This window comes from Hyaena hyaena, unplaced genomic scaffold, assembly GCF_003009895.1.
Source record: "Hyaena hyaena isolate Hyena2069 unplaced genomic scaffold, ASM300989v1 scaffold_127, whole genome shotgun sequence".
Taxonomy (NCBI): domain Eukaryota; kingdom Metazoa; phylum Chordata; class Mammalia; order Carnivora; family Hyaenidae; genus Hyaena; species Hyaena hyaena.
The window spans coordinates 3197610-3223496 of NW_024080758.1; the positions used below are offsets into that span (position 1 = coordinate 3197610).

The 25887-nt window shown below is 38.1% G+C and overlaps 1 protein-coding gene across 1 annotated transcript in view; it reads right to left on the reverse strand.

The window, feature by feature from the left end:
• Positions 1-25887, reverse strand: part of SMYD3 (SET and MYND domain containing 3) — a 695636-nt gene that overhangs the window by 568654 nt on the left and 101095 nt on the right. The gene's annotated exons all lie outside the window — the stretch shown is intronic.

The window sequence follows — 25887 nt, forward strand, 5'->3', positions numbered from 1 at the left end:
AGTCAGATATTTTCATGTTATTTGGGTAAACACCCAAAGTGGAATTACTGTATCATATGATTTTTTTTTTTTTTTTTTTGACAGAGACAGGATAAGGGCAGAGAGAGAGGAGAGGGAGAGAATCCCTAGCAGGCTCCACACTATCAGCACAGAGCTCGAACTCACGAATGGTGAGATCATGACCTGAACCAAAATGAAGAGTCAGTTGCCCAACTGAGCCTCTGATATTTCTTTTTTTAACCCAGGCGTTTCTGATATTTCTATTTTTAATTTTGTCAAGAACCTCTACACTCTTCTACTCTTTTCCATAGTGGCTGCACCAATTTATATTCCCACCAATAATGCACTATATTTCCCTTTTATCCACATCATTGCCCACACTTAATTTTTTCTCTATCTGATACTAGCCACTCTTGAGTGCTGTGAAGTGATGTCTCACCATGGTTTTACTTTGCATTTCCCTAATGATTGGTGACATTGAGCATCTTTTCATGTGACTGTTGGCCATCTGCATGTCTTCTTCCAAAAAAAAAGTCTATTCAGGTCCTCTAACTATTTTTAATCAGCTTGTGGTTTTGGTGTTGAGTTGTATGAGTCCCTCATATATTTCAGATATTAATCCCTTATCAGCTACATCATTTACAAATATCTTCTCCCATTCAGCACGATATCTTTCATTTTGTTAATGATTTCCTTTGCTTAAAAATAAAAAATAAATTAAAAATTTTTTTAAAAAGCTTTTTGTATTGGTGTAGTCCAAATAGTTTATTTTTGCTTTTTGCTTTGTTACTCTTGCCTGAGGAGAATTATCCAACAAATGTTGCTAAAGCCAATGTCGAAAACATTACTACATATGATTTGTTTAAATTTTAAAGTTTGATATAGCACATTTAGAACTTTAATCCATTTTGAGTTTATTTTTGTGTATGGTGTTAGAAAGTGATACAGTTTCATTCTTTTGTATGTGGCCGTCCAGATTTCTCAGTACCACTTATTAAAAAGACTCTCTTTTCCCCATTGTATATATTCTTTCCTCTTCATTCACAGATTAGTTGACCGTATAAGCATGGGTTTATTTCTGGGCTCTCTTTTCTGTTCCATTGAGTGCGTGTCTATTTTTGTGCCAGCAACATACTGTTTGGATTATTATAGTTCTGTAGTATAGCTTGGAATATGGGACTGTGATACCTCCAGATTTGCTTTTCTTTCTCAAAATTGCTTTCAATACTCAAGATTTTTTGTGGTTCCATAAAAGTTTTATAATTATTTGTTCTAGTTCTGTGAAAACTATTAATGGTATTTCAACAGAGATTGCATTCAATCTGTAGATTGCTTTGAGTGGATATTTTAACAATATTAATTCTTCCAATCCATGAACATGGTATATAACTTTCCATTTGTTTGGGTCATCTTCATCATCAGTGTCTTATGATTTTCAGAACACAGGTCTTTCATCTTCCTAGGTATTGTATTCTTTTTGATGTAATTGTAAATTGCTTTCTTAATTTTTTCTTCTACTTCATTATTACTGTATATAAACACAACAGAGTTCTATTAATTTTGTATCCTTCCATTTTACAGAATTCACTTATTAAAAGTACTAATTTTTTGATAGAGTCTTTAACTTTTTCTATATATGTTATCATGTCATCTACAAATAATAAGTTTTATTTTTCCTTACAAATTTGGGAACTTTTATTTCTTTTTGCTTTTATTTCTGATTGCTGCAGCTAGGACATCCAGGATAATGTTAAATGAAAGTGGCAAGAGTTGTACATCCTTTGTCTTATTCCTGACCTTAAGGGAAAAGCTTTCAGTTTAGAGTATGATGTTAGCTATGGGTTTTTCACTATATATAGGCTTCATTAGGTTGAGGTTTGTTCCCTCTAAACTCACCTTGTTGAGAATTTTTATGATGAACAACTGTGCAATTCTGTCAAAAGCTTCTTCTGTATCTATTCAGATGAGCATATTATTTTTTACTCTTCATTTTGTAAATGTGGTTTATCACATGGATTTAATTTGAGGATTATGAATCATCCTTGCATCCAAAGAACTCCCAACTTGATCATGGTGAGTGAGTCTTTTTTTTTGGGGGGGGGGGGGGAGGGAGAGAATCCCAAGCTTTGATACCACAGAGCCCAATGTTAACTCAATCTCACAAACCATGAGATCATGACCTGAGCAGAGATCAAGAGTTGGACTCTTAACCAACTAAGCTACCCAGCTGCCCCAATGAATGATTCTTTTCATGTATTGTTAAATTTTATTTTCTAATACTTTGTTGAGGATTTTTGTATCAATGTTCATCAGGAATACTGGGCTATAATTTTCTTCTTTTGTAAGGTCCTTCTCTGGTTTTGCTATCAGGGTAATGCTGGCCTTTTACAATGAATTTGAAGTTCCCTTTGTCTTGTTTTTTTGGAATAGTTCGAAAAGGATAGGTGTTCAATATTCTTTAAATATTTGGTAGAATTCACCTATGAGGCCATCAGGTCCTGGACTTTGTTGAGAGTTCTATGATTACCAGTTCAATTTGGTCACTAGTAATCAGTCTGTTCAGGTTTTCTATTTCATCCTGAAACAATTTTTGAATATTATATGTTTCTAAGAATTTCTCCATTTCATTTAGGTTGTCTTATTTGCTGACATATAATTTTTCATGGTAGTCTCATAATCCTATGTATTTCTTCGATGTTGGTTGTTACCTCTCTTTCATTTTTCATTTTTTTTATTTGAATCCTCTTTTTTTTCCATGATGAGTTTGGCTATTCAAAGAACCAGCTCTTTGTTTCATTAATCTTCTCTATTATTTTTTTAGTTTCTATATCATTTCTTTGCACTCTTATCTTTATTATTTCCTTCCTTCTAAATGTGGCCTTTGTGGGGCGCCTGAGTGGCTTAGTCGGTTAAGCATCCAACTTTGGCTCAGGTCATGATCTCACAGTTTGTGGGTTCGAGCTCCGCATCAGGCTCTGTGCTGAGAGCTCAGAGCCTGAAGCCTGCTTCAGATTCTGTGTCTCCCTCTCTCTCTGCCCCTTCCCCCACTCGTGCTCGCTCGCTCTCTCTCTGAAGAAAAACATTTTAAAACATTTTTTAATAAAAAATGTGGCCTTTGTTTTTTTCATTCCTTTAGATATAAAGTTAGATTGTTGGAGATTTTTCTTGTTTCTTGCATCACTGCATCACTATAAACTTTCCTCTTTGGGGACTCAGTCAGTTGAATATCTGACTCTTGATTTTGGCTCAGGTCATGATCTCAGGGTCATGAGATTGAGCCCTGTGTTGGGCTCCATTCTCAATGCTTAAGATTTTCTCTCTCCCTCTCTCTCTGCCCTTCCCCTATTTCCTCTCTCTCTCTCAAAATAATTGATGGATAAATAAATAAAATTTTTAAAAAATAAACTTCGCTATATATTATAGAACTTAAGAAACAAAACAAATGAGCAAAGGGGAAAAAAAAGAGAAAGAGAGAGATAGCCAAATCAAGAAAGAGACTCTTAATCATAGATAACTGGTGGTTACTAGAATGGAGATGGATTAATGGAGATGGGTTAAATAGGTGACAGGCGTTAAGAAGTACACTTGTTGTGATAAGCACTGGGCACTGTATGGAGGTACAGAATCACTACATTGTACACTTGAAACAAATACTACATTGTATGTTAATTAACTGGAATTTAAATAAAACTTTTAAAAAATATTTAAAAATAAATAATAAACTTGCCTCTTGGAACTGTTTTGGCTGTGTCCCAAAGATTTGGATCCGTTGTGTTCCCATTTTCATTTGTCTCCAGGTATTTCTTATATTTTTTCTGTGGTTTCTTTGTTGATTTACTGGTAGCATGTTTTGAGCCACCATGTTTGTGTTTTTTCTTGTTTTTTTTTTTTTTTTTGATTTCTACTTTCATACTGTTGTGGTTGGAAAAGGTATTTGATACAATTTCAATCTTCTTGAATTTATTGAGACTTGTTTTATAGCCTAACATGTGATTGATCTTGGAGAATGTTCCGTGTGTACTTGGAAAAAGGTAAATTCTGCTGGTCTTGGAAAAAATGTTCTGTATGTTTCTGTTAAGTCAATGTGGTCTCATGTGTCTTTCAAAGCCACTGTTTCTTTATTGATTTTATGTCTGGATGATATATCCATTGATGTAAGTAAGGTATTAAAGTCCTCTACCATTATTGTATGACTGTCAGTTTTTCCCTTTACATCTGTTAATACTTGCTTTATATATTTAGGTGCTCCTGTGTTGAGTGCATAGATATTTGTAATTGTTATATCTTCTTGTTGGACTGATTCTTTCATCATTAGGTAAGGCCTTGGTCTCTTATTACTGTTTTTGCTTCAAAGTCTATTTTGTCTGATACAAGTACTGCTACCCTAGCTTTTTATGTGCTTCCATTTTCATAGTATATCTTTTTCCATCCATTTATCTTCAGTCTGCATATGTCTTTAGGTCTGAGGTGAGTCTCTTGCAGACAGAATATAAATGGGTCTTGTTTTCTTCATTCAGCCCCCTCCCATTTTTTTTTTTTTTTTTTTTTGAGCACTTACTCTGTATACTTTTCAAGGAATAATTGATAGGTATGTACTTACTTCCATTTTGTTACCCATTTGTTGGTTGTTTTTGTAGTTCTTCTCTGTTCCTTTCTTCCTCTCTTCCCTTGTGATTTGATGATTTTAGTGTAATGCTTGGATTCCTTTCTATTTATCTTCTGTGTATCTATTCTAGGTTTTTGGTTTGTGCTTACCAGAAAGTTCACATTTAACATCCTCAGTATATAGCAATCTTTTTAAGCTCATGGTCACTTAAATTCAAACATATTCTAAAGACACTAATTTACTCCCTCCCTCCACATTTTATGTATTTTACATCTTTCTATTTTGTGAATTCTCAAACTAATTTTTTAGAGACTGATTTTTACTGCTTTTGTCTTTTACCTTCATCTAGCTTTATGACTGATCTAGTACCTTTACTATATGTTTGCTCTTATCAATGAAATTTTTTCCTTTCTTGATTTTCTTAATTCTAGTTATGGCCTTTTCTTTTCCACTTAAAGAAGCCCCTTCACCATTTCTCCTAAGTCCAATTTAGTGGTGATGAACTCCTCTAACTTTTGTCAAGGAAACTCTTTATAACTGAACTCTGAGTGATAACCCTGCCAAGTAGACAATTCTTGGTTGTAGCTTTTTTCCTTTCAGAACTTTGAATATATCATGAAAATCCCATATGGCCTGAAAACTTCCTGCTGAAAAACAAGCTGATAGCTTAACTCTATGGGATTTCCATCGTATGCAACTAGTTGACTTTTTCTTGCTGCTTTTAAAATTCTCTTTAATTTTAGACACATTAATCATATGTCTTACTTTATGTCCTGGTGTGGACCTTCTCAGATTTACCTTGTTTGAGTCTCTCTGTGCTTCCTGGACCTTGGTATCTGTCTCCTTGGCCCAGGTTAGGGAAATTTCCACCTATTATTACTTCAGTTCAGTTTTCTGGCCCTTTCTCTATCTCTTCTCCTTCCAGAACCCCTATAATGCAAATGTTAGCACAGCTGATGTCCCAGAGGTCCCATAAGCTATCACCAATTTTTTTAATTCTTTTTAATTGTTGCTTTGCAGCGCAGGTGCTTCCCATGACCCCATCTTCTAGGTCACTTATCTATCTGTGTGCATCTTCTAAACCGCTGCTGACTTCCTTTACTGTATTTTTTCATTTCAGTTATTGTGTTCTTCAACCTGGCTCTTTATTTTCTATCTCTGTTGAAATTGAGTTCCTCCACTCTTCTCTCACATCCAGGAAATATCTTTATGACTATTACTTTGAACTCTTTTATTTTATTAACTCTTTTATTAACATTTTATTTATTTTTGAGAGACAGAGCATGGGGGGCGGGGGGGAGGAGCAGAGAAAGAGGGAGACACAGAACCAGAAGAAGGCTTGGCTCTGAGCTGTCTGCACAGAGCCTGACACGAGATCATGACCTATGCTGAAATCAGAGGCTTAACCAACTAAGCCATCCCAGGTGCCCCCTTTGAACTGTTTATCATATAAACTATTTACCTCCGTTTTGTTTAGTATTCTTTTCTTTTTTTCTCCTGACATTTTATCTTGTGCCTTCATTTGGAACATATTCCTTGTTTCCTCATTTGTTTGAATTTCTATGTTTATTTCTTTTTTTTTTTAATGTTTTATTTTATTTCTGAGAGAGAGAGAGAGAGAGACAGCGTGAGCAGGGGAGGGTCAGAGAGAGAGGGAGTCACAGACTGAAACAGGCTCCAGGCTCTGAGCTACCTGTCAACACAGAGCCTGATGCGGGACTCGAACCCACGAACCGTGAGATCATGACCTGAGCCAAAGTCAGACGCTTAACCGACTGAGCCACCCAGGCGCCCCTCTATGTTTATTTCTATGAGAAGTAGGTGAAACAGCTACTTCTCTCAATCTTGAAGGAGTGGCTGGGTAAGAACGTCCTGTGTGTAACCTGCATGTGACTGGCAGCTTTGGCTGGCTGGCTGCAACTGCAGCAAGTACAATTTGGGGGTCCAGGACACTCTACTCATAGGCCACCTTGGTGGGAAACCTGAAACTGTAATGGACACAAGCCAGAAGCTGTCCTCGTGTGCACCCTGCTGGGGATACCCTGGTGGGACACTTCAGCTCACGTGGGTGTGGGTGGGGGCACCTCCTCGGGGAGACAGCTGGACTGGGTGTGGGCGAGGATGCTGGGGCCTGCGGAAGCAGCACGCCAGCTAGAGCACCCCGACCCTGCTCCTGCCTGCACTATCCAAGTAGAGGGAAACATAAACAAAGGCGCTCACCAGCACCTCTGTCTCCAGAAGATTTCCAGCAGCTCCCTCACCATTTCACAGACACACCCAGGTCAGTGAATGAGTTTTCTTCACTTCTAGTCTATTTGCCCTTTAAACTACAACTTTATTTCTATGCCCCAAGGTAGGGAAATCTGCACATGGGTCCCTCAGTATACTATCCTTTCCCACTGAAGGGGGTGAGGTTCCCATCGTCACCACATACCCATCTCGCCCACCGTTCTCTATGTGGTCCCTGTATTCTTTGTTGTGCAGAGCCGTTCACTAAGTCAGCAATTCTTCCTTCCCTGGAAGAAACTTCTCTATACGCAGGTGTAGATTTCCTGTATCCATCAGGCACATGAGTTCAGGGTATTCCTATGCCACCATCTTAGACCCAGGCTCAACTCAGTATTATATGAATGATCTGGTCATCCAGTTCCCTTCAGGACGCGTGTGACAGCTGGTTGGGCAACTGTGAAATCTGGAGAGCAGGCCAGCAGGAAGAATAGGCTGGAAATTCTCGGGCACAAACCCTCTGTCTTTTCATTGATCTGTATCAGACTACTGATAATCCTCGTGATTACTGATATAATTAGATTAATATCTACCGTATTTGATACTTTTTTCTGTTTGGTACTCTTGTTCTTTTTTCCTATTTTTGTCTTCTACCTTTTCTGCCTTTTGTGGTTTCAATGAGCATTTTACATGACTCCATTGTCCCTTCTTTCTTAACATACAAGTTATACTTCTGTTTTTTACTTTTTTATACCAGTTGTCCTATATTTTGCAACATATATTTACAACTAATCCAAACCCACTTTCAAATAACATTATACCCCTTGATGAGTAGTGTGAGTACCTTATAACAACATAATCCTAATTCTTCCTTCCTGTTCCTTGTACCATTTGTCTATTTCACTTATATATAAATAAGTGTATGTGAATATATACATACATAAGTGTACACATCTAAACACATTGTTGATATTATCATTTTGAACAATTTGTTATCTGTTAGATCAACTAAGAAGAAATTAATTTTTGTTTTACCTTCACTTATTCCTTCAATATTCTTCCTTTCCTTACGCAGATACAAGTAGCTGGCCTATATTGTTTTTCTTCTTTTTTTCTTTTAAGACACATTTATTCAGCGTCATGATCAGACTATTGCATTTGGCAATCAACAGCATAGGTGAAAAAAAAAATCTACATTAAAACCCTCTGTTGGAACGCTTTACACTTTTCACAGACAGAAACTAAAATAACCTATTATACAATTAGTCACAAACACAGTCCTCGAGTTTCTGGCCCATACACATGAGTATTGTCTAAAATAGGTCTTCTCTGCAGCAGCTGGGCCCTGCCACCACTGTACTTAGCTGAGTCCACGAATCTGTTGTAACCTGTAGTGTCCCTGTCACATCTCTGGCTCCCCTCTGCTGTTAAGCTGTTTCCCAACAATAATTAAAACCTTCTGCCACCACCAGAGCTCCTGCTGCTGCTGGAACTGCCACCGAAGCCTTGGTTTCGTGGTTTGGTGAAATATTAGCCTCCACCATGACAGGGGCCAGAGCTACTGCCTCCAAAAATCTCTTTTCATGGATCCAAAATTTGAAGACTGTTTTAACTGCCAAAATCATAGCTTCCACCATCTCCAAAGCTGCTTCCATCATTACTAAATCTGCTACAGCAATCCCCACTGCCACCATATCCACCACCACCTCAACTGCCATCCAAACCCTCCTCACTCACTTAAGTTTCTTCTTTGACAAAAGTTGTCATTCCCACCAAAACCACCTCCACGACCACCACCAAAGATTCCAGAATCACTTCGCCCTCTGTCTGGAGGAAGCACCCGTCATCTCCTGCTTAGATAGAGCTTTCCTTACTTCACAGATCTGGCCATTCGCAGCATGGTATTTTTGGTTGTTTTTTTTTTGTTTGTTTGTTTTTTTACAAATAGTTTATTGTCAAATTAGTTTCTACATAACACTCAGTGCTCATCCCCAAAGTGCCCTCCTCCAGGCCCATCCCCCCCTCCCCCCCACATCCATCAGTCCTCAGTTTTTGTCAGCATTCAAGAGTCTCCCATGGTTTGCCTCTCTCCCTTTCCCCCACCATTTCCGCCCTTCTTCTCCCGCTTGTTCCTCCGTCAAGTTCCTCCTAATCCTCCTATACGTGCAAACATATGATATTTGTCCTTCTCTGCCTGACTTATTTCGCTCAGCATAACACCCTCAAGGTCCATCCATGTTGCTACACATGGGCAGCATGGTATTTTTGAATGTCAACCTTGTCTACAGAGACATGGTCATCAAATATTACAAAAGCAAAGCCTCTCTTTTTACAACTGCCTCAGTCAGTCATGACTGCAATCACTTCAGTTTTCCCACACTGTTCAAAATAATCTCTTAGATGACATTCTTTAGTGTCTCTTTTAATGCCACCAATGAAAATCATTTCACAATGAAGTGGGCACAGCAAGCCTTTGAGAATCTCTGGAGACAGCCCTCTTTGGTTCTACAACTCTTCCATCCCCCTGGTGTGGCCCTGTGTTCGTGGCCGCACCCACCTTCTCCACAGTGGCATCCGTGGCAAACCCAAAGCCTCTGGAGCACTTGGTGCTTGGATCACTCATTACCACGGTCCATGAGCATCCCCTACTGCTCACAATGGCTCCTCAAACTCGCATCAGTTGTCTCAAAGCTCAAACCTCCTACGAAGAGCTTCCACAGCTGTTCAGGCTCTTTGGGAAACTCCAACTTAGACATGACAGTGGTGGGAGAGGAGACTTTAACGATGCTTTCTCGGCAGCATCCATGGGTGGGCAGAAAGTGATTTTTCTTCTTTCTAAAGGGCTTTTAACATTTCTTGCAAGGCAGGTCTATTGGCACCAAATTCTTGTAGTTGTTGTTCGTTTGAGAAAATATTTCTCCTTCAGTTTTGAAGGAACTTTCACAGGCTACAGAATTCAAGGTTGGTGAGGATTTTTTTTCCTTCAACACTTTAAATATTTCTCTCCACCCACTTCTCATTCACATGATCTCTAAGAAGTTGGATGCAAATTATCTTGGTTCCTTGATAGGTGAAGTGTTTGATGCTCTTGCTTATTTCAAGATTTTTTTCTTTCATTTTGATTTTCTGTAGTTTGAAAATGATATGCCTAGGGGTGCCTCGTGGCTCAGTCAGTTAAATATCTATCTTCAGCTCATATCATGATCTCACAGTTCGTAAGTTTGAGCCCCGCATCGCATTGCAATCTGTGCTGAAAGTGGAAAACCTGCTTAGGATTCTCTCTCTCTCTCTCTCTCTCTCTCTCTCTCTCTCTCGCTTTCTCCTTCCCTCTCTCTCTCTCCTCCTCACAAATAAACACTGTTTTAAAAAGTACTTAGTGTAAAAAAAAAAAAAAGGTTAGGAAAATGATATGCTTAGTCAATTTCTGGCATTTATCCTGCTTAATACTTTCTGAGCTTCCTGACCCATGGTTTGGTGACTGATGCTTTTATTTTAGGGAAATTCTCAGTTCCTACTGTTTCAAATCTTTTTTCTGTTCCTTTCTTTCTTCTCTGGTATTCCCATCACATATATGTAATGCCTTCTGTAGATGTCCCACAATATCTGAATATCCTGGTTTGATTTTTCTTTTTTGTTGTTGTTGTTCTTGTGTTTGTTTTTGTTTTTCTCCTTCTTACTTTTCTGTACTGGAGATTCCTGATGACATATCCCCAAGCCCAGAAATTCCTTCCTCAGCTATGTCCAGCCTACTAATATTGCCATTGAAGACACTGTGCATTTCTGTTACAGTGTTGTAGGATTGTTTGTTTCTTTGTATGTTTGTTTGTTTTGAAAGAGGGAGAGAGAATGCAAACAAGGGAGGGGCAGAGATAGTGCGACAGAGGGAATCCCAAGCAGACTCCGCACCATCAGTGCACAGCCCAATGTAGGGTTCAATCTCATGAACCGTGAAGTCATGACTGGAGCTGAAACCAAGAGTCACACGCTTAGCTGACTGGGCCATCCAGGTGCCCCTCTACTACAGTGTTTTTGACCTCTAGCATTACTTTTTGGCACTTTCTTGGATTTCCATCTTCCTACTTATACTGTACATCTACTCTTACATCCTGCCTACTTTAGCATAGTAATCATATTAATCAGAGTTGTTTTAAATTCCCATTCTGATAATTCCAACATCCATGTTATGTCTGGTTTTGATTATTTCTCTTTCTCTTCAGATTGTGTCTTTTCCCTTTGGGTAATGTCATGTGATTTTTTTTCTTGATAGCTGGTGATGTATCATCATGTATATATGACATGGTCTCCCTGCTAAATGAACAGCTAGAAGCAGGACATTAGCAATGTGGTAGCAAGTGTGGAAGAGGAGGCTGTTCTGTGCTCTTGCGGTTAAGCATCAACATTTTAGTGAGCCTATGCCTCTGGACTGTGAACTTCACAAGGGTTTCTCGGGGGTGTTTCCCACCCCCTTAGGTGCCAGCAGGTAGCGAGAGCTGACTGGAGCTGGGTGTTCCCCCTCTCCCAGGGCAGGTAGTCTCCAAAAGTACCTGAGCAGGTGAGAATACAGTTAAGGAGATGCTCCTGAGGGAAGGCCTTGTCAGGAGGTGCAGAGTGCTCTGGCATATTTCAACAATGGTTCCTTTGCCCTCCCCCTGGCAAAAGCACAAGAGGACTTTCCTCCGATACTCACTGTGAGAACTGATCAAGCTTCTGCAGGTAAAATTCACAAAACTGCAGCGGGGGGCTAGGGGGCCCCTGTCTTTAACAGGATCCCCCTAGAGTTTTTACTCAGCTTTGTCCACACAGAGCCTCCAGTAGTTCATCAATTCTAGTTCAAGTTTCCTGCCATAGCACTGCTCCCACCCATGAGGCTATGCTCTGGAGAGCCATGACTCCCTTTATTTACCTGTCTCTCTTCAATCTGGGGTCAGTAGTTTGCCCCGTGTCCTCCCTTCCTTACAGATCCAAGAAGACATAATGATTCTCCAGTCTTTTCTGCCTTTTATTTGTTAGGATATAGTGACTCTTCTAAGCTCCTCACATGCAAAACCAGAAACCAGGAGTATACTGTGTTTGTTCATCTTTCTCTAAGGTCAGGTCTCATAAACTTTCCAGATTCCCATTCCATTTACAGTAAGACTAAACTTATAAAGATTCCCGTAATGTTCCAAACAGATGAATATAAAAGGAAGAAAATTTAATTGATGAGCAAGATAAGACTATACTTAAGGACAGAAATTTTGTACATGTGTCTGTGTGTTTATCAAAAGAAGTATTACCAGTCACAGTCCTTAAAAAGCCTTGGTTTAGAAAAGAAATTATAATGAAAGATATACTTAAACAGCTCAGTAATAAAAGACAAAGGTAGTGAATTGATCCTCCTATTTATTAGCTGTCTAACAACATTATTTGTAGTAGCTGAATACAGCGAATTTTCTCCCTACCTTAGAAATATTGCACCAATGGGACATTAAATAACTGACCAGGACTTAAAGGATGACAAAAACCTGACCAAATTTCTAATAAAGAAATCTTTTATTCACACATTTAAAAAAATAGAAAACAAATTGGTTAAGTGCAGAGTGCAAAGTTTAGGTGTTTTCTGTATGGTTATTTTATTGAATAAAATCTTCCAAGACCAGGCTTTTCTCCTGTGCTGAAATATTGAAAATTTATCTTTTGTCTCCAAATGTCTTTCAAACTGACTTACTAGCTAAACTATTTAAATTCTATGTGTATAACATAATACTTAAGATGTGCAAATTGATGTGAGGAAATAATAAACATAAAACATTTGACAGAGATAAATAAAATATGCGTATTTCCTAAGTATTTCAATTTATCCTTACTAAAGCTCACATGACTCTATAAGCTTTATAGTAGCTTACATTAAGAGAAAACGCCTTATTACACTTTTACTTCCTCATCAAATCCTGACATACTAAATTAAGTCATGTTCCTTGGGAGAGAAAAAGAGCCAGCATATGCTACTTAAAATAAACACTAGAAATGTTTCCCCACAAGAAACAGAAGAAATAAACAACTTGAATGAAAAAATTCAATTAAAAACCCTGTACAAATAGAACTCCCCCACAAGCAGTATATGACTACCTGCACAAAAGAAATGAAATAGAAATGGACTAGTAGAAATGGGAATCCAGTAGACCAACTACTTTTCAAACAAATCACCTGGGAGTCTTCTTTAAAATGCAGATTCTAATTCCACAGGTCTGGAGTGGGGCTTTTATGCATTTCTAACAAAGTTCCAGTTGATATAGATCCTCTTTTCCATGGATCACACTTCAAGCAGTAAGGAAGTAGGGTATCCACATATTATTCAAGGGTACTAAAATCATGCCCAAAGACCACCAGTCAGGTTTACTGGCTTAAGGGAGTATGCTGTCGCAATAAGGGAGAGTGCACGCCATGGGAAACTGGGCATGTCTGTAAGTAAGAGTTGGAATGAATTCACTACAGAGTTTGGGCTAATGCAGGCTGAGAGAGTTAAGGAAATGGAAATCTGTTCTGGATTTATCAAGAACTAAAGAAAATTTCGTGCTGCCATTACGGAAAACAGTAGGAGATTCCTCAAAAAATTAAAAAAAGAAGTATCTTACAATCCAGCAATTTCACTTCTAGATATTTAACCACAGAAAATCAAAACACTAATTTGAAAAGGTACGAGGACCCCTATGTTCACTGCAGCATTATTTACAACAGCCAAGATATGGAAGCAACCTAAGCATCCATCAAGAGATGAAAGGATGAAGAAGATGCACGCACGCGTGCGCGCGCGCACACACACACACACACACACACTGGAATATTACTTAGCCACAAAAAAAGAATAAAATCTTGCCATTTGTGACAACGTGGATGGTCTTAGAAGGTATTATGCTAAGTGAAATAAGTCAGACAAACGACAAACATCTTTTGATCTCACTTATATGTGGAACCAAAAAACAAAACAAAACAAAACAAAACAGAAACAGACTCATAGACACAGAGAACAATCTGGTGGTTGTCAGAAGGGAAGCAGGTACGGAGAAGGGAAGAACTAGGTGAAAGGAATTAAAAGGTACAAATTTCAGGTTATAAAATAAATAAGACGTGGGAATGCAATGTATGGCATAGGGAATATAGTTAACAGCATGTAACAACTTTGCATGATGACAGGTTGTAGCTAGATTTATCATAGTGATCACTTGCAATGTATACAAAGCAATGTATACAAATGTTGAACCACTATACTGTACATCTGAAAATAACATAATATTGTATGTCAACTACACATCAATTTAAAAAATGATCTCAAAGTTTCCAAATCTGCTGAAAAATGTTAATCAACACATCAGAGAAGTTTAATGAGTTCCCAAATAAGATAAACACAAAGAACCATACCTAGGCATATCATAGTCAAACTGTTAATATTCAAAGACAAAGAGTAAATCTCAAGAGCTACAAGAGAAAAACAACTTCCTGTCAGAGTAACATCAATACAATTAACAGTTGGCTTCTCATCAGAGACAATGAAGAATAGACAGAAATGTAATGACACAGTAATGAAAGGGAAAAAAACCTATAATTCTGTATTCAGAGAGACTTTCCTTCAGAAATAAAGAAGAAATAAAGACATCGCAGATAAGCAAAAAAAGTGAGAGAATCTCTTGCAAGCAGACCTGAAAGACATGAATTACTATAGGGAGACCAACAGTATTGTTCAGATGGAAACTCAACTCCTTGAAAAGAAAGAAAAAAAAAAGAAATGGTTAATATGAAGGTAAAGGTAAGACTGTACACACACATACACACATCATTTTATTCTCTTAATTTCTTTAAAAATCTGATGGTTTAATGTAAAAATTATGTAAATTATGTAAATTATATTAAAAATTATTAAACAAAAATTATGTTTGGTTTATAACATATAGATGTTCTATATATGACCAAAAAAGCATAAAGAAGGGGTGAGAAAATAGAGCTATAATGGAGGAAGTTGCTGTACTTTGCTGGAATTACATCAATATTAAATGGAAGTAGATCATGGTATAGTAAAGATGTATTTTGTAACCCTTAAAGCAGTGCTGTCCAACAGAAATATGAGAACCACAAATATAAGTCACATATGTAATTTAAGATTTTCCACTCGCATTTTTAAGTTTTTAAACACCAAATTTCTATGTCTGATTGAATCCAAATATCCAAAATATTCTTACTATATAATCAATATATAAATCAATATATAAATTACTAATGAAATATTTTACATTTTGCATTTCATACTAAGTCGTTGAAGTCTGGTTTCTATTTTACTTTAGCATGTATCAGTTCAGACTAACCACAAATCAAGTGCACAAAGCCACACGGGGCTAGGAGCTATTGCACTAGATGGCACAGCCCTAGAGCAATTACTAGGAGAAACAACTCAAAAAAAGATGCCTCAAAAAATCAACACATTAAAATGGTACACTCAAAAATATGCATTTAACACAAAAAAGGCAGTAACAAAGGAATTGAAAAACAAAAAAAATATGAGAGTAACAGAGAACAGCAAAATAAACCCAAAAAATCCAACTACATCGAAAATTAATGTGAATGGCCTAAAAACACTCGAATCAAAGGCAAGATAATGTCAGGCTACATTAAAAAAAAAAAAAGCACAACCCAACTATATGCTGCGCACAGGATGTATACTCTAGATTCAAAGATGCAAACCAGTTGTGAACAGTCTTTAAAATGGAGTATTGCTAGAGACAAAGAAGGACAGTTGATAACGAAAAGCCATTTCATGATGAACAAGTGAACATGTGAAGGGGAAAGAAGACTGTTCTGAGCATTACAGGTTCATAAGCAGGAGAGTGCTTTCCTATTGTCGCTGCCTCTTCCACAGCTGACAGTAGACTCCTGGACCCCCAGAGCACCCCCTCTGCCGCCCCCCCGCCGCCCCCCCCGCCCCCAGCCCTCTCAGCTCTGCTCAGGCCAGGAGGCCTGTGATTCTCACGGGGCTGAGCGTTCAGTGTTTCCACATCTCTATGCATTTCAACAAGCCCTTGTCCCGCCCACGACACTGACCCCAGCATCCTGCAGGAGATACTCCCCGTCACGCATCAGGTGTCGGCGAGCACACAAAGCCCTTCCTGAATGCTTCACCTGGGCTCGGGCATCCCTATAGCACAGCGCTCGCTGCTCTACAGTGATCACTTTGGTATCTCTCTCTCCAGACTTACTGAAAAAAACCACCATCATTTTTTTTGGTTTGCATTTTCAAGCTCTTTCATGACTCATAATAGGTGTTCAGTACATGCTTGCTGAACGAAGGAATAAATGAACAAGTGAACATATGTAGCAAAGACAGGGCTGGCAGAAATGGGCACTAAAAACAAAAAGCAAGTTTATTTTATTTTATTTTTCACAGCTCCCACTGGCAAATATAGAAGAGGGTCACTAGAAAGCATGAAGCACATCAAGAAACTATGATAAGTGTTAAAAACCAAAATAATAACCAGCATTAAAGGAGCACTGCTCTAAGCATTCTGAATATATTAATTCTTTTAATCCTCAAAATAACTCCATTAGAAAAGTACTAGTTTTACTGCCACTTAGAGACGGGTCAAGAGCAACAAAAAGTCAATTAAAATAAATGACATTTCTCCAAAGAAGAGATACAAATGGCCAATAAGCATATGAGAAGACACTCAACATCATTAATCATCAGGGAGGGAAATATAAATACAAATCACAAGGATATACCACTTCAAACACAGCAGGAGGGTTATGGTAAAAGAGGGTTAACAAGGATCAACAAGGGTTAACAAGGATGGAGAGAAATTGGAACCCTAGCACATTATTGGAGGAAATGTAAAATGGTCTATCAGTTTAAAAACAATGTGGCAATTTCTCAAAATATGAAAAATAAAGCTACCATTGATATTCCAGATTGTGGAAGGACAGATAATGCTAACAGGTTTTCTTTTAGGGAGCAGAAAGATGTTCTAAAATTGGTGATGGCTACACCTCTCTGAGAACAGACTGAATACTAAACTATACAATTTTAACGGTTGAACTGCAGAGGGTGTGAACTGAGTAACAATTAAATGCTTCACCAATTAATAAGAGAAGTCGTGTAATTAACTCACCTTTAAAGAGAACTTCATCTAAATACCTAAACCGGGCACCTGGGTAGCTCAGTCGGTTAAGTGTCCGACTTTGGCTAAAGTCATGATCTCACAGTCCGTGGGGTCAAGCCCTGCGTCGGGCTCTGTGCTGACGGCTCAGAGCCTGGAGCCTGCTTCAGATTCTGGGTCTCCCTCTCTCTCTGCCTCTCTCCTGCTCGCTCTCTGTCTCTGTCTCTCAAAATAAAATAAAGACATTAAGAAAAAATTTTAATATCTAAGCCAAAACAATATATTTTAATATAAACATTTTTCTATTGATGTAACTTATTTAAAACAGCTAAATAATATGAAAACAAAATTTATGACATTAAAGAAATTTCTAAAGGAAACAGTTACTTTATTTTTGAACTAATAATCTCTGTACTTTGGTGACATCCTATGGTAAAAACTGAAAACTATCATTATCTATTGAGAACAGATTATTTTTCCATATGGCTTCAGTTTTTCTTAGATTTATTTTTATTTATTTCATAGAAACAGAGAGGAAGGAAAATTCAATCAGCTACATTACTCCTCTCCAATGTCACATTGTAATAAATAATTGATACCCTATGTCCTTCAGGAAGGTTATACTAGTAGGCAAATAATACATGTTTTTTTTTATTCCTCTAACCAGTCTTTACCTAAAATATTAGACAAACTAACTCATACAACACAGGTGTGAAACTGATAAAACCAACGATCTCTAACACATCTGAACCTGAGATAGGTAATAATTTCCTTGAGGAATGAAATTCAACAGCTAGTTCTGGGCAAAACATGCTGTTGAGAGACCTCCCATGCATCTCCTCCTATAATGAAAGGAAGCGTGACCCCACTGTGCACAAACCTGTCAACACAGACAAGACCCTGATGTCAGCACACCAAAACAGAGCACCTTACAACATAAACATGCAGCAAGGCCATACATCACCTGAATAATTACGATCTGACAGAGGCAGCACCTTAATCTTTCTACCAGCCTTTGGTATCCTGCTTTGAACTTTGCAGGAACACGGGCTTTTGATACAGAATACATTAAAACAAGAAAATATCAAAATCAGATAGTCTGGCCTAAGTCCCACTGCTCTAAAGAGATTAAACCATAAACAGTAGCAATCAAATCATGATTTTAGCTTCGCTTTATTATGTGAAAGTGACAATTTGGTCACTTGTTGGGTAGAACCACCCAGGACAAGCTTCTTAACACCAAGAAAGGGGTTGAAATCCTTTCCATTTTACTTTTCTACAATAGTATTAACTATATTCCCTGTGCTGTACTTTTCATCCCTGTGATTTCTTTATTTTGTAACTGGAAGTTTGTATCCCTTAATCCCCTTCACCTGCTTTGCCCGTCCCCCCACCCAGGTTTAGAATAGTTCTAGGTTTCTAGAACAGTTCAACCATAGTGCAGGAGGTGCCTTTACTCCCTTCCCAGCACCCCCTCCTGCTAACATTTTACATGTGTGTGGTACTAGAGTCACAACTAACAAGCCAATGTTGATGCACTGGTATTAACTAGTTTTTACTTGATTCTCTTCTTCTGTGCCAGGATTCCATTCAGGCAGAATATCATATTATTTTATTTATTAGTCAGATCAGCCTAGACTACTCTTGCCTTTGACAGTTTCTCAGACTTTCTTTGTTTTTTATTTCCTTGACAGTTCTAAGGAGTTCTGATAAAGTATTTTACACAATGTCTTCCAATTTGGGTTTGTTTTCATTTTCCTTCAATGGTTACATGAGAGATATGTATTTTGGGGATGAAGACCACAGGTGTACAGGACAATTCTCATTACCACAGTCAACAGGACTTACCGCTGTGGATATTAATCTGCACAAGCTGATGTGGTTTTCTAATTTTTTAACTGAAGTATAATTAATATAGTTTCAGGTGTACAATATAAAGACTCAACGATTCTATACACTGCTCAGTGCTCATCAAGATAAAATGTACTCTTAATCCTCTTCATTTGTTCTACCCACCGCCTTCTGGGAACCACAAATTTGTTCTCTGGATTTAAGAGTCTGTTCCTTCTCTCTTTTTCATTTCTTTATTCACTTGTTTCTTAAATTCTATGTATCAGTGAAATCACATAGTATTTATCTTTCTCTGATTTATTTCACTTAACATTATATCCTCTAGGGGTGCTGGGTGGCTCAATCCATTAAGCATTGGACTCTTGATTTCAACTCAAGTTATGATCTCACGGTTCATGAGTTCGAGCTCCACATCGAGCTTTCCACGGACAATGCGGAAACTGTTTGGGATTCTGTATCCCTCTCTTTCTGTCACTCCCTGACTCTCACTCTCTCTTTCCCTCTCTATACTCTGCCACCATATAAAGAATAGAGCAAGGACATCACACATCAAGAGCCTGCAGATGTTGAGACACATGTCAGTTATATGAGACGGCAGAATGAGCTTATAAAAACCTGATTTTAAAAAATATAGCGTAAGTAAAATGTATGAGGTCATCTACCAGCTAAAAGGAAGATGTTTATTGCAAGTACGAACCTGGTGAAGATTCTATGTGGTGTGAGGAATACTGCATCTCATCATATAGAGGTCATTAGGAACACATCCCACCATACAGGAGGCTTTGGGAAAATATGATTTAAGACTGGAATGTAGGTATACCTAACTAATACAGATACATAGCTTTTGCAAATCAGGCTTTACATGTAAAAACATCTGTATCTCACTGCCACTACATGTCTCCATTTTTCTTGATCCTACAGTCTTCAGGATTTTAGTTTTACCTACTCAGCGAGCAAAAGTATTACTTCAAGGTGGTTGTTCCCATATTACTACTTACATCCCAAACCATAAAACTCTGTGAGTTTCTGTTCTCTTTATCACCCTATTTGGGTCTTCTGAATCAGAATTGGATAAATGTCATTAAAGTATATAAACACTCCATGTTCTGTATATTGGACTAATTCAGGATAATTTTCACAAAACCAAAAAATAAACTATTATGCGATCTTAGTCTATTTTGATACTTATAAAAGCCTTAGTCTAGTTTGATATTGATGAGTACTTTCATACACTCATCAAGAATAAAAACTGCACTTAACCAAGCAAACAGGTAGCAACAATATTTCCTGACCAAGTGTGACTGAAAACAATAAGTGTGTCACTGTGACCCAAATCTTCCAGAGAGAATCAGGAATCCATACAATTTACACTGTCTTGGGGAAAGTATTCAATTTTTTATCTGCCTGTGGGACTATGAATTTTTAGGACATAGTCCACAGCATATACTAGCCCTGTGCTCTTCTTAACCTCTTCAGATGATCCCTTTTGTTGTCTAAATTGGAAAACTATCTCTGATTCTAGACAAGCCATGAATCCTTCACTCATTCACCATCAAAAATAATAAAAGCTTATTGTTGCCAGGTCCCCAAGAAACTCATGGTCAAACAGGGAAAATATACCTAAATATGAGCCATGATACTAGAGTGTGGTAAAAGCTATAACAGAGATACGTACAAGATGCAGTGGTGATGAACTCTACTTAAAGAAAGCTTCACAAATAAAATATATGAGTGGTACTCAAAGGGTAAGTGAGAGTTCTCCACCAGGCTGACAAGAAGGAAGGCCATTCTAGGCAGAAGGAAGAGCATCTGCAGATGTGCAGAGGTTTAAAAAGCACAGCCCAGGGGCGCCTGGGTGGCTTAGTCGGTTAAGTGTCCGACTTTCGCTTAGGTCATGATCTCACGGTTCATGGGTTCGAGCCCCGTGTCGGGCTCTGTGCTGACTGCCAGCTCAGAGCCTGGAGCCTGTTTCAGTCTGTGACTCCCTCTCTCTCTGACCCTCCCCTGCTCACGCTGTCTCTCTCTCTCTCTCCTAGAAATAAATAAAACATTAAAAAAAAAAAAATAAAAGTAAAAAGCACAGCCCATTCAGGGAACTGAGTCATTCAGAACGACTGAGGGGTGCTTGGGTGGCTCGGTCAGTTAAGCGTCTGACTCAATTTCAGCTCAGGTCATGATGTCGTGGTCGTGAGACAGAGCCCTGCCATCAGGCTCTGCACTGACAGCACAGAACCTGCTTGGGATTCTCTCTCTCCCTCTCTCTCTCTGCACCTCTCTCGCTCATGTGTGTGCACGCTCTCTCAAAATAAATAAATTAGAAAAAAAAAAAAAAAGAACGACTGAAAGAAAGAGCATGAATAGGAGAACACTGGGGGCTGAGGTTAAGAAGATAATGGAGGAGGAGACCAGCCAAGTAAGAAGGGAGAAGAAAAGTAGGGAGATCTCTCACAGAAGCCAAGGAAATAGAGCCTTCAGTCTGGACACAGCTGCATAAAGTAAATGGAATTACAAACTAGACCTCATACCCAGCCTTCTTTCTACCCATAGTGAAAACACTGACTCACATGACCAAATGCCTAGCAAAGCCAGCCATACCATAAAGGAGTAATCTTGAGATAGCTATAGATTTTCCTTTAAGATTTTAATTATACACATATATTTTTAACATTTTATTTTTTTAATGTTCTTAAATGTTTTATTTATTTCTGAGAGAGAGAGATACAGCATGAGCAGGGGAGGATCAGAGAGAGAGAGGGAGACACAGAATCCGAAGCAGGCTCCAGGCTCTGAGCTGTCAGCACAGAGCCCGATGTGGGGCTCAAACCCACAAACCATGAGATCATGACCTAAGCTGAAGTCGGACACTCAACCAACTGAGAAACCCAGGCGCCCCTAACATTTTAAGTAACTACTACTGAAAATGGTACTGTGAAAGAGAAACAAAGATGAGTCAGACACATGCCTACTCTTAACGACCCTATATCCTATGGCTATAAAGTCATTTATGGATTTATAGCACTATGTCATCCTGTCATCTCTATTACAAAGACACATTCAACATCCATTAATAAGATCTGCAGTAACATCAATTTTAAAATGATTTATGTGAACAAACATAAAATTCAAACATGGAAATTAATAATTCTGATCTAAAAATCAATACACTGTCATTACAAATTTACATAATGTTCTCATGGCATCCAAATAATCAAAATTCTTACATTAATAAGCCATTCAACAAGATCACAGAGATTACAGACATATTATGCTTCTTTATATTCACCTGTGTCTTTTTTTTTTTTCTTAGACTACTTTTCAAAAGAAATAAAAGGCAAAGAAACCTTTCTAGGATCAAATGCTATATAGTTAAGAAATATAATCCTAAAAAGTGCTCAAATCCTTGGGGACTAATTTGAAGATGCTGCTATCAGTTTAAGAAGTCATGCACTCATGTAGTCACCTGACAGATACCATGATAAGCGGTGAGGAATATGCACAAAACAGGAAGAAACAGTACCCACCTTTACAAAGCTTAGTCTCACAGGGAAATAATTTACAAGGAACTAAAACACAATATAGTAACTATTTTCTACAAACCAATCTTTGTAGCTACACCAAAACCCACCTCATTACACCAATGCAACTAATGTTTTGTTTCAACATCTCACTTCAAATCTGTTTTTAAAAAGTACTTGAGATCTTCAGACAACTTTAAGAAACAATAACATGATTAGAATCAGTCATTAATTGGGCTATTTTACGACTTTTAACATTTTGATGCAATATACCAGCCCAGCCACTTCCAAAAGATTAATTCTTGCCCCTATCAGGCTACTGCAGTTGAGATGGAAAACAAGACATTTTTAAAAGCAAAACAAACAAAACAACCATGGGAAACAGTATTGGCCATGTGATACTAGACCCAACATACTCAACGCTATTTAATTATTTTAGTCACAAAAAAAAGAACTACGAATTACATTGTTTCTGGGCATGTAATCTTTGAGAAACACTGAAAAACACATACTTCTATGTGGAAAGAAATTACTTTATTTCTGCCACTGTCTTTTTTCATAACACTTGAAATTCATAAAATCATAAAATCAAATGAAACTGGTCATACTCAATAAATACGCTAACTTTTCTAAAAAGTGCTTTGGGCAAGTGAACATCAGCACCGTGCCTTAAAACTCATATTTCCCTAGATTAAATTAATGATCATTTTCAAAGCAAAAGCTTTCTTTGAAAGATAAAAGAATATGTGAAGTAACAACCAAGGACAGTCATTAAAATGGAAAACACTGGTAATATTAAACTCTAAAAATAAGGTATGTAGTAATTACACACAGTTTTAAAACACCCCAGTAACAGTGTTTTTACAGCCAGTAACCCAAATGCTATATTAAGATTACTATCACAAGGCATTATAGCCCAAGATCAGAATATAATCTCCTAACAGTGCATGCTACCTTCATCATTCCTTTTTCCAACAGAAGGGCAAAAAACAGAATTGCAGTATTTTTAGTATAGTCATAAGAACACTACTTCAACATATATGTATCATATCAAAGTACTATGGCAAATATCAAAATACAGATGTTTGTTCATCCTAATGAGTAAATTGAAGATTAGATTTCTTGATTGCCTATTTTCTAAATTTATGAAATACCATAAAGTATGAAGCAAAATTGTTCAAAACCACTTAAATTGAGTATTTATCTGCTAAAATGATTAACAGCAGCAGCCTAAAGATGATCCCAAACGTAAGCACATGGTACCTCCGTGATTTCAGGGCACAAATCCTTCCATCCGTCAAACTAAATGGAAGGGTTAGAGAGGTTAATAGAGACAGAGCATCTGTAATAGACTTCTGCATTTCATTCTCCATTCAATATACTCCAATGATCACTGAGCTATTTGTAATGTTCTTATGAATCAATCCTCCCTTCACATTCAAGAATAGAGGCTAGAAGCCACTGTGTGAAGCAATAACGCTTACCTTTGCAAATCCTCCTCAAGCTGATCTTATGATTCAATCTATAAGAGGCTTCATAAACAACTGAAGTGTGAGCACAACTTTAATTAGAAACTCAAATGGCAGTGCTAAACACCTAAATAAAACATGAGCAAGTACAATAGCCCCCTGCAAAGAGTCATGCCAATTTCCAGCCTCTGTTTACCAAAGGAGATTTTTCTCTATTCAGCTGCACAATCACTCAGGCTTATATGAGCCCTAGGCTAGCAGCAGCAGTCAATAATCTAAAATCATGGAAATAAATTTTGAATCCGCACTTATGTTCTATTATGGAAGGCACTCATGACAGCCAAATACATCACAGACAAAAAAAAAAACACAAAGTTCTCGTATATGCTAGGCTGGTGCCCCATTCTGCCCTAATTCTCCATAAAGGTTCACCATAAAAAAAAAAAAAAAACAACCTCATATGGTGGATTGCAGATAAATTGGGGTCAACTTATTCTGTTTGTAGCTGATTAATGGTGAGCCTGGGACTACATGGCTTCTGAGTGCATCCCTGGCAGAAGGAATATTCTAGAAGGGTAAGGAATACAGAGCTAGTTGGGCAGGTCACAGCCACATCAGAATGATTTGTGCTGGACAGTAGGATGCAGGGGCCCGGAACGTGAAATTTCTTTTGTTTGTTTTCCTTCATTTGTCTACCTTGAATCAAAGTTCCCCACTGCTATGCTTACTTTGCTGTTTTAAGTGACAGAGCCCAGGACAGTAACTTTTTTCCACTTATACCTCATCTCCCTTCATGGCTGTTTAACCCCGACTGTGCCAGTCAGCTGAAAAGATGGGTCAGAAAAAATCAGGTTGAACATTCAGCTCCACCTCTTTCTTACTAGCTGCTTGCTCATGGAGAAGTTTTACTTTCTTTCTATGTCCATTTCTCCACCTGTTAAATGGAAATAAAAGCTCTCACATGACTATTAGGAGAATTAAATGAGATGGCATAGGTGAAGCTCCAGATAACCAGAAGGTAATATGTTAGCTCCCTTCTCTTCTGCCTACTTTAAAATATGTCCTATATTCCTGATCTCTGCTCCCACTGGTCCCTCCTGAGATGTGAATAATCTATGCCCTTGCGTCGCTACATTCAAACAATAATGCCACAGAAAACATAATGAACTGAAAGGACATTTAACTACGAAACAACCCAAAGTCCACTTTTAGGAGAACGGACAGAGTGTGGTATATTCCATACAGTGGAATATCGCATAGCAGAGAAAATGGATGAGCTATAGCTACGTGCAATAATACAGATGAGTCTTGAAAATGTTCAGTAAAAAAATAATAATTCCCATAAGATTGCATTCAGCAATGATACCATTTTATGAAGCTCAAAAAGTAACAAGAAATAAGTATGTATGTTTAAGCATACACATCTGTGATAAAACTAAGCACAGGACCACCTCAGATACCCTGATTCAAAGCTACTGTTTTCACAGAAATTTATTCATGTTTGCATATGGACCCGAATTGGAATGTATATTACAATATACATGGACACAACAAACCCAAATGACCTACTTCTATTCTAAGGCTGCTGATTTTTTTAAAATAAATAGATAAATAAAGCAAGCAACATATGCTACCTTTCACTTACCTACCTCGAACTCAAAGCACAATAATAGCCACAAACAGAAGTTTTTTGCTGTTTATTCTGAACGCTCTCCACACACCGTGGCAACCACAGCTGTCAGGGTCAGCAGCATCACGGCAGCAATGAAGGGTTAGCAATTCAGTTCTTTCGTGTTAAGGCCTTGGCTCAAGATCCCATCTGTGCTGACCTGAGGCTGAAGGGAATAAATTTCTTCCAGCTCGAAAACCAAAACATATGCTGCAACAACTAAACACTTCTTCAAGCCAGCTCAGCAGTCCTGGGAGTGCCCGTGAGCACACCGGAGGGCTTCTCCCGGGACCCCTGCCGCGGGGCAGGAGGCTTTGGAGACACGCAATAAGGCCACCATGCCCAAAGCAGAAGTCACACTACCTGTATGTATGATTTCTACACCTTAGAGCAGGCGCTGGCTCCAATCCCATGCAGAGTGGTGGTTTTA